The sequence below is a fragment of the Callithrix jacchus genome, chromosome 22 (genome assembly GCF_049354715.1).
Source record: "Callithrix jacchus isolate 240 chromosome 22, calJac240_pri, whole genome shotgun sequence".
Classification (NCBI taxonomy): domain Eukaryota; kingdom Metazoa; phylum Chordata; class Mammalia; order Primates; family Cebidae; genus Callithrix; species Callithrix jacchus.
In genome coordinates, this window is record NC_133523.1 from 37,619,111 (window position 1) to 37,628,967 (window position 9,857).

General features: G+C 46.1%; 1 pseudogene; it reads right to left on the minus strand.

Moving 5' to 3' along the window:
- Positions 1-8,007: 8,007 nt before the first annotated feature.
- Positions 8,008-9,407, minus strand: LOC144580768 (cell adhesion molecule CEACAM3-like; annotated as a pseudogene).
- Positions 9,408-9,857: the final 450 nt, after the last annotated feature.

A 9,857-nucleotide genomic window follows, 5' to 3' on the forward strand; every position in this document is an offset into this window, starting at 1 on the left:
TGGAGTGGAAGGGAAGTGTGAATGGCAGCAGTTCCAGGCCAGGCTGCCTGTTTTATTCCACATGGATTTGCACATTTCAGACGTGGTCTCACATGTTATGTTACAGCTTCATCAGGATGCAGCCTAGTGAGTCCCACTCTCTGTGGCCGCAAATTCACTGTACTTCCTCTTTCACAATCAGATGTCTCAGACACAGATTTCTGTCACCTGTGAGTTTGTGTTTATGTGCAGCAGGCTGCACTGTGTAAGCCCTGGGGACAGTGATGTCTGCGGCAGAGCACTGGGCAGGGATTTGGAAGCAGAAGAGGGAGGTGCAGCATGGGAAGATCAGTGTCAGGGGAGCAGAGGGGGAGCAGGGGCAAGTCATCTTTATTTCTCACTCCCAGGGGACCAAGATCCTGACTCTGGGGCACAGCACCCCACCCTGATGGTGTCCCTGGGTGTTGCAGGTGCTCATAATTTTATGTTGCCTTGGATTATTTTAAGTTGTAAGTTTAAGTGCCTTATATCAGAGGCAGGGCTTGGTCACCATGACAGTTTTCAATACTGTACTTGATCCACATGTCTCCAGTTGGTGGGCAGAGATAAAATCTTAGAGGCATCTCTACTGCTTAATATGCTGGGCTCCCCTCTTTACAGCTGTTTTTGTTTTTTTTTTTTTTAAGGGAGTCTTGCTCTGTCACCAGGCTGGAGTGCAGTGAGGAGACCTCAGTTCTTTGCAACCTCCGACTACCTGGTTCAAGTCATTCTCCTGCCTCAGCCTCCTGAGTAGCTGAGATTACAGGCAGGCGCCACCACACCCAGCTGATTTTTGTACTTTTAGTAGAGACAGGGTTTCACCATGTTTTCCAGGATGGTCTCAAACTCCTGACCTTGTGATCTGCCTGCCTTGGCCTCCCAAAGTGCTGGGATTACAAGTGTGAGCCACCGCACCTGGCCCTCCAGCTGGTTCTTTTAAACTGAAAATTCTGACATTTTTTTCTCAAATTTAAGGTGACCACCTCTGATTCACAGCATGATCTCCTGGCCCCAGTGCTTGCTTTAAATGAATCCAGTCAATCTCTTGGCTGGAAACCTGTCAGATAACATCCTGGCCCCAGTAAAGCCATAGACCTACAGGTCCCTTTTCTTTCTTTATCTTTCTTTCTCCTTGTTCCTTCTCTCTCTCTCTTTCTTCCTCTCCTTCCCTCCCTCCCTTCCTCCCTCCCTCCCTTCTTCCCTCCCTCCCTTCCTCCCTCCCTCCCTTCTTCCCTCCCTCCCTCCCTCCCTCCCTCCCTCCCTCCCTCCCTCCCTCCCTCCCTTCCTTCCTTCCTTCCTTCCTTCCTTCCTTCCTTCCTTCCTTCCTTCCTTCCTTCCTTCCTTCCTTCCTTCCTTCCTCTCTCCTCTCTCTCTCTCTCAGCTGGAGCGCAGTGGCACGATCTCGGCTCACTGCAATCGCTGCCTCTTGGGTTCAAGTGATTCTCTTGCCTCAGCCTCCCAAGTAGCTGGGACTACAGGCACCTGCCACCATGCCCAGCTAATTTTTGTATTTTTAGTAGAGATGGGGTTTCACCATGATGGCCAGGATGGTCTTGATCTCTTGACCTCCTAATCCTCCCACCTCAGCCTCCAAAAGTGCTGGGATTACAGGCATGAGCCACCACACCCAGCCTAGGTCCCCTTTCTTTTCCCTGCCTGGGCTCCCTCACCTCTGTGACTGTGGTCTCCAGATGTGCTGCGTGCTCCCCAGTGTCTGTAAGTAGTAAAAACTGTGGTTGTGTCACTAGAGCCTCACCTGCCATCTAGAGCCTGACACTGAGGCTGCCCCATGGGACCTGGGCAAGTAGAGCCCCTGCTGGTCCTCTTTTCTTGGGGCCTCTGGTGCTGCTGGGGACAGGAGCTGCCACCTAACTTTATGAAGAAACTGAAGAGTTTTATTTGAAACAGTGGGTCAGATGATGTATTCCTGGTCTTGGGCTGCTATAACAAACACTGTACTTAGCCTGGGTGACTTAAACAGTATAAATCTTTTTTTTTTGAGATGGAGTTTTGCTCTTGTTGCCCAGGCTGGAGTGCAATGGCACCATCTCAGCTCACTGCAACCTCTGCCTCCTGGGTTCAAGTGATTCTCCTGCCTCAGCCTCCTGAGTAGCTGGGATTACAGGCATGCACCACCATGCCCGGTGAATTTTTGTATTTTTAGTAGAGACAGGGTTTCACCATGTTGGCCAGGCTAGTCTCAAACTCGTGACCTCGTGATCTGCCCACCTCAGCCTCCCTAAGTGCTGAGATTACAGGTGTGGGCCACAATGCCCAGGCTAGAACTCTATTTCTCACAGTTCTGGAGGCTGGGATGTCCAAGGTCAAGGTTCCAGCTGATGTGGTCCTGTGTGGGACCCCTTGCAGATGCCTGCTTTCTTGCTGTATCTGCCCATGTTGGGGCTTGGGAGGGTTGGAGAGACAGAGGAGAGAGAACATTCTTCTGTGCCTTCCTCTTTTTACAAGGGTATTAATTTTATCATGAAGCTTCTACCTTATGACAGAGTCTTACTCTAATTACCTCCCAAAGACCCCTTTCTCCAAATTCCATCACATTAAGGATAAAGGCTTCAACAATTTTGTGGGGACACATTGAGTTTCCAGTAGGGGAGGTGGGAGCTGCTTCCTTTCCCATTCACGAGACCTGGCTTTCTTTGCTGAGATGGCTTCACACTCACAGTCCCAGACTGGGTAGTCCCGCACTGGGCTGTAGCCATACGGAGCCTCACTTCTTCTGTCCATTCCTGGGTTTTTCTTCCTGTGCTACTATCTCCCTGTGGCCTCACCTGCTCCCAATCCAAGCAGCTGCCCCTAGGTCACTGCCCCCATCACCATCTCTGGCCTCACTGCCCTCTGCCATTTTTCTGAGCTCTGAGCCCAGGAAGGGTGAAGCTGGGATGGGTGCTGTCCAAGGTTCTGCTCTCTGTGGATAGCTTCCCAGTGAGGCACCCTGATGTGTTACCAAGGATGCCTTGGAAAAAGCTGTTTTTCAGGGGTGCTTGCATCATGGTGTGGGTGAGAGTGGTGGGCACTCTGGAGTGGGCTGGACCCATGAACTACAGGGACCCTGCTCTGTATCAGTGGCCAGCTCCTCCAGTCCCTTGTTTTTCTCTGTAGCTGATTCTCTGGTGTAATCTCTGAGCCTATGTTAGTCCTCCTCACAGTGCTGTGTGGAGATCTAATGGGGATGTGTGTGGCTTATGTGCTCACACAGAGTGTCCTGGGGTCAGGCTTTATGACCTACCTTGCCCCAACTCCACAACAAGATCTGGATGGTGGGCTGAGTAAGACAAAGTCAGAATCCATGGCGGAGGGTGTGTGTCCTGGCAGTGCTGAGGTTTGCGCCTCCAGCTTAACTTTCAGTCTCTTTGCAAATACATTTATGTTGTGCATCTGCAGCTGGCTGGGCCATCTCATGTCTCTAAATCCTCGAGTATCTCTGTGGATAAGGTCATGAAGGGTCTGCATGTAAGTATATGAGGGCTATGGATATATTTTACATAGTGGGGTTTTATTCACCAAATTCTTTTCAAAAAGTTGTGATGGAGTGTATATATGCATACTGATATATATTTATATGTTTAAGATAAATATATACACATTTGTTTATGTATAATGTGTCGTTTTAACCACTTAAAAATGTGCAATCAAATGGAATTAACCACATTCACTGTATTAAATAACCATCACTATTTTTCCTAGAAAATTTTTATCATTCAAAACAGAAACTCTGTCCCTTTCAAACAATAACTCCCTATTTCTTCCACCGTAAACCTTGATTATCTCTAGTCTACTTTCTGCCTGTATGAATTTGCCTGTTCTTGGGGTTTCATATAAATGGAATCATACACATATGTCATTTGTTTCTGGCATATTTCACTTAGCATAATGTTTCCAAGGTCCATGCATGTTCCATTGTGTCTCAGAGCTTCGTTCCTCTTTGTGGCTGATTAACTTGCTGTTTTATCACCATATTTGTTGATTTATTCATGTGTTGATGGACTTGAGTTGTTTCCATATTTCATCTATTGTGAATAATGCTGTAATCAACATTCGCATTCAAGTATTTCTTTGAGTCCCTGGATTAAATTTTTTGGGTATATACCTAGGAAAGAATGTTGTTTCATATGGGAAGTCTACGATTAGTTTTTTGAGGAAGAGCACAACTGTTTCTCATAGTTGCTGTACTTTTTTATATTATCACCAGCAGTGTATACGGATTCCGAATTCGCTATAAGGCTGCCACTTGTTACTTGACATTTTCAGCTTTCACTGCTGCAGCCTGGATTGAATTTGTGGTCAGGAAACCAGGCCCCTTTTGTTTTGATATTGATTTTTTCAGTTTTTGAGGTACTCATTTACCTTTTTGGAGATGCCTTGTACATCCTTGGCTTAGTCATAATCTTTATTAAGGCTTATTTCCGTTGGAAGAGTACTTTTGATAAAAGAGATTCAAAAGCCAGAAATCTCAGCTGTTTGTCCTAGCTAAATTCTGATAATAAGAAATCTGAAAATGTTAAAGTTAGGCAGCTAGTCAGACATGAGCAGGGTAGGAGAGGGCAGAAATGTCAGGTGACCATCAGGTGATGGTCAGGTGGTTGTTAACTGTCTCTCTAAATAATAATCGGTCACAGCCAGCTTCAGGGAAAGGCAGTCTCCCAGCAGATAGGAAACATCTGAAACTGGTAATCAGCAGCTTTCCAGTAAGATCTCACAAGTTAGGGATAGCTTGGAGATCCCGTTGTGTGGGCTCAAGTGTGCACATTAAGAGGCAAAATGGTGGAGTTTAACTGGTATATGGCCTCCCAGGGACATTTGATTGGTAAAGGAAGAAAATCTCAAGTGAGGATGTATACAACTCCAGTAAACACACTGTGTTTGCTCTCTTCCCAAGTGCTGGCAGGCCACTGAACATGTGGACAGCCCACCTTAAGGGAAGAATCAGGGGAGAAGAGATGCAGACCCTGGAAGTATGCCAGAATGCAAAAGCCGAAGTCAAAGGTCAAACCACGCACTGGCTGTCTCAAGTCACCTACTTGGTTCTCATTAAAGTGTTCTTTACTTCTAAAGGTTTTCAAGAAACGTTCACTCCTGCTGTTAAACTCGCCTCAGCCTATCCTTCTGCCTTATGCCTCAGTCAAATTCTTTCTTCTGAAGAAGAAAAAATTGAGGTTGCTGCTGACCCATACAAATTAACTGCCATTGACATATTTTGGTACCATGTCTTTGATACATTTGGCTGCTAACAAAAGGATTTCTAAAAAGAGCTTTATGATTAAAAGTTAGCTTAATTAAAAACTGATTTTCAAGCCATATCTATTCATATTGAATATATATTCTATATAATTTTGATACAGGAGATAGAAAGAAATTATTTAGGCAGATAGTAAGGGGAACAGAATTTCCCTTTTAGCAAAAAAGCAGCCCCCAAATCATTTCTTTTGTAACAAAGAACAGGCTTTCTTTGCCCTGTGAGACCACCCAGACCTTTGCAATCATTGCACAATTGACTCAGCTCTTTTAGCAGTCATATCAGGCAGGCCCAAAAGAATGATTCCCCAAAACTGGAAAGGCAATCATCTGGGGGCATCATCTGAGGAAGCAATTGAGTGTCCTGGCCTTCTTGTTTCCCTTATCTGTGGCCTCCTCCAGTCGTGCCATCAGCTCATCCAGACCTACCAGTTCCAAGACTCTCCACTCCCCAGCCTCACTCTTACCCCTACAGGAAATGCTCAGTGGAGGTGATAGCAGTGGGGTTGAGGTTCACCTCTTATTGCAGGACCTTATGCAAATAAAGGGAGACTTAGACCAATTTTCTGATTACCACTATAGGTATATAGAAGCTTTCCAAAATTTAACTCCGGTGTTTGATCTCTTATGGAGGGATTTTATGCTGCTCCTAAGCCAAACCCTAACTGCAGCTGAAAAACAGGTAGCATTCTCATTTTTCTGTCCTCTCAGTCTCCTTTAATCAGAGAAAGTTCCTCAGGATTTCTTTTCCTTTTAAGACCTTCACGTTTTTTGAAGAGTATTGGTGAGTCATTTTGTAGATCCTCAATTTTGCTCTTCTATTTTTTTTCTCATGATTAAACTCAGGTTATGCACTTTGAGCAAAAATACCACATAGGTGATGCCACACCTTCTCCACCCATCATATTAGGAGGTCCTAAGATGTCAATATCTCTGATTACTGAGGACACTAGCTTTGAGCACTGGGCTAAAGTTCATTCACTGTACAATGACCATTTTCTGGAAAGCATTTTTAAACAACAAATACCTGGGCCACAGCACACACCAATTAAATCAGATACTCTTGAGGAAAGGCACAGGCATTGGTAGGCTTTAAATGCCCTACAAGTGACTCTAACCAGTGTTCAGGGTTGAAAACCTATGGCTTACACAGTGAAGATTAGAATCCTGAAAGTCAGTTAGGAAGCTATTCCTAAGGCTTCTGTTTTTAAAAGAACATCCAAGTCTAGACTAAAGTATGCATATCTGGATTTTGGCATGGACACATGGTAGAGGAATAGAGAAAAATTTAGAAATCACCTGATTGGGAAAGTGATGAGTGTGTAGACTGCTGTCCAATAAAAAGAGAAGGTAGAATCAGGTGCGATGGCTAATGCTTGTATTCCCAGCATTTGGGGGGGCTAAGTAGTTGTATCACTTGAGCCAAGGAGTTTGAGACCAGCTTGGGCAACCTGGGGAAACCCAATATCAAAACAACAAACAAACAAACAAACATTAGCTGGGCATGGTGGCACATGCCTGTGATTTGAGCTACTCATGAGACTGAGGCAAGAGGATTGCTTGAGCCCAGGACGTTGAGGCTGCAGTCATCTATGATCCCACCACTGCACTTCAACTTGGGTGGGAGCCTTAGACCTGTCTCTGGAAACAACAACAACAACAATAAAAGTATTGTTTTTAAGGTCAGATCTAGTACAAAAACTGAATCTTGATCTATGTTGTTTACATGCTATAATTAGAACAGAATATGGAGGTGTTTCCATATGAATAGCTGATCAGTTGTCTATTTGGTGTCACCTCTCTGAGGTTTAGATGCCTAAAAAGAAAGAATTTGAGCTAATGGATGACTGTAGGGTTCTTGGAACCCAGCAAGCCCCTCCTTCTCATGATGAAGAGAACGGGGCTATGGGTGCAGACTGACCTCATGTGACTCTGATCTACCCCTAATGTTTGGTTGATCCTGGTTCAGTTACTGTGTCTCCCTGTGCCTCCGTTTCCTCTCAATCAATCAAATAAGCTACACGGCAAATAGGCGGTGGCTTTTTGTGTTGTCTGTGAATGAAACTTAAATTATTCACTTACCTGACCTAATGCTTGGCACGGAGGAGGTGTTCACACAAACACTGTTTATTTATTATTTGCCTCCATAAAAAAGCATCTCTAGTCCTGATCCCTGGTTGACAGCTTGCTGCCAAGATCATCTTTTCTCTCCTGTATCTGCCTCTGGAAACACTGAACATTCCATGGAGTCTCCTAACCCTCCCAGGGAAGTTGGCTGATGACCTAAGAAGCTTGTCCATTTGTTCTCTTCACTCTGAGTCTTAGGTAAAAGAGAAATCTCAGTTCTTGCCCGGATGTGGCTCTGGGGACTGAACCCAGGCTGGAGAGTAGCTCCAGGAGCCAAAACCCTCAAACAGCTGGTAAATACTTGCTCCCAGTCAGTCCTGCCCATGGGGCCACAAACCAGCCCTGGCTCAGGTACTTGGCTGAGATTGATCTCCACCTCCTGAGACTCTCTCATCAGACTGTCCCTTCTCAGCAGCGACTGTCTGCAAGGTCTTGGTGCAGGAAAGGAACTCTGATCTCTTAAAGTTTGTCTCTCCATGTGTGTCCTACATTGAATGTCCAAATCCTAAAATGGGACATATTGTGGAGGAGTACACAGGCACAGCCCACGTGTGACAATCCTGTGTGTGCGTGAAGTAAAATGGACCCCCGACCCCCAGAGGTCATGAGGAATCACTCACGGCGTACGTAAATATACCCAGTTGCTTCTTCGGTCCTAAGATCTTGCTTTATGACTTGCAGGGTGTAGAATCCTGTGTCCTCCCGGGTGACTTTTTGGATCACCAGGGATCATTTTTAAACATTTCCTCTCGATAACTGTACGCAGGTCCTGGGATAAGTTTTTGAGAGTACACTGCTTATCCTACCATTTGATTGCTGTCGTCAGTTTCCCTCTGTACCAGTTGTGGCCAAGAAGATTCTGGGGCAGATTGTGGGAACGTAGAAGAGCCTCCTCTCCCTCTAGGACACCTAATGACCTGGTTTCAATAATGATGTAGGTTGTGGTGGGTGGGTTCCAGAAGGTTAAATATGAGGATAGAAGAGGAAAAGAGCATTGGTCAATATTGGAACCTATGTATTGGGGTGGAAAGATGGGGCCCTGGGTCATTAGAAATTCTCTTCACCCATCAGCCTTGGAGAGAGAGAGAGAAAGAGAGGAGAGAGAGAGAGAGAGAAAGAGAGAGAGAGAGAGAGAGAGAAAGAGAGAGAGAGAGAGAAAGAGAGAGAGAGAGAGAGAGAGAGAGAGAGAGAGAGAGAGTCTTACTTCATCAAGATCAGCAGCAAGACCCCCACTTTCTGACCTCCGACCTTGGCATTTTCCTGTGTGGAATCCTCTTCCCCAGGAGTCTGCATGGCTCCCTCCCACTGCCCTCAGATCCTGCTCACATCAAGGCATCACTGAAGGACTCTTCCCTGGCATTCCCTCTGGAGTTTCTGGGTCTTCCCTTTCTGACCTTTCCCTGCTCTGTTCACCCCAGGACTGGTCAACACCTGACCTCATGTTCTACATCTTCTGTGCATCTTTCTCCCTCCCCCTGAGAGTAGGAGCTCAAGAGGACAGAAGCTTGTGTGATCTTGGTTGCACCCCAGATCCTGGGACAGGCTGCAGATTCCTGTGGATGAGTTCCCGAGTGTTCCCAGGGACCTCCACGGCCTGGGGTATATTTGCCAATTTCTGAAGTTGGTGGATGAGGACAATGTTTTATGCCCTGCTTATGTTTTATTTTGAAAGTGTCACCTTAAATTGTTATTTCTACCATTTTTTGAAATGTAGTGGCCAGTGATAATTTACCAGGAATACAGAACACTTGAGATTTTTCTGCTTCTTGGGAATTTCAGTTCAATGTGATTTTCCTGTTTTGACCCCTGTCCCTTCTGATACCCTTTTTCCTATTAAGGCTGCAGTAGAAGCCCTAAGTCCCCTCTCAGAGCCCCGTCCTCCCCAGAAGACCCCTGCTAGTCTCTGTGCTTTCTCCTCATGTCCTCTTCAAGGAAGTTCTCTCCTTACCTGTGAGCAGGAAGCCCCACCAGGGGATGCTCCATCTGCAGGGAGAGGCTGATGGGGGCACCATGGTCTCTGCTGCCTGCATGTCCTCCTCTGTGGAGTTGAGCCTGGGATCCAGAAATTTTCTGAGCATGGCTGTCAGCTGTGCTGTTCTTTCTTCTTCTGCACTGAGCCTCTTCCCAGGGCAGTAGCACTTCTCAGGCTCATGGGTGGGGTTAGGCCCAGGATACCTCTCAGTTTCCTCCCCTCTCAGTCTTGCCTTTTGTCCCTCCTTTCCCTTTTTTTAAAAAAAACTCTTTTTTTTTTTTTACTTTAGGTGCATACTATATCTGGCATTTCTCCCCATGTTATCCCTCCCCACCCTCACCACCCGCTTCTGTCCCTCCCCTATCCCTCCAACTGCCCCCAGTGTGTGGTGCTCCTCTCCCTGAGTCCACATGTTCTCACTGTTCAATACCCACCTATGAGTGAGAACATGTGGTGTTCGGTTTTCTGTTCTTCTGTCAGTTTGCTGAGA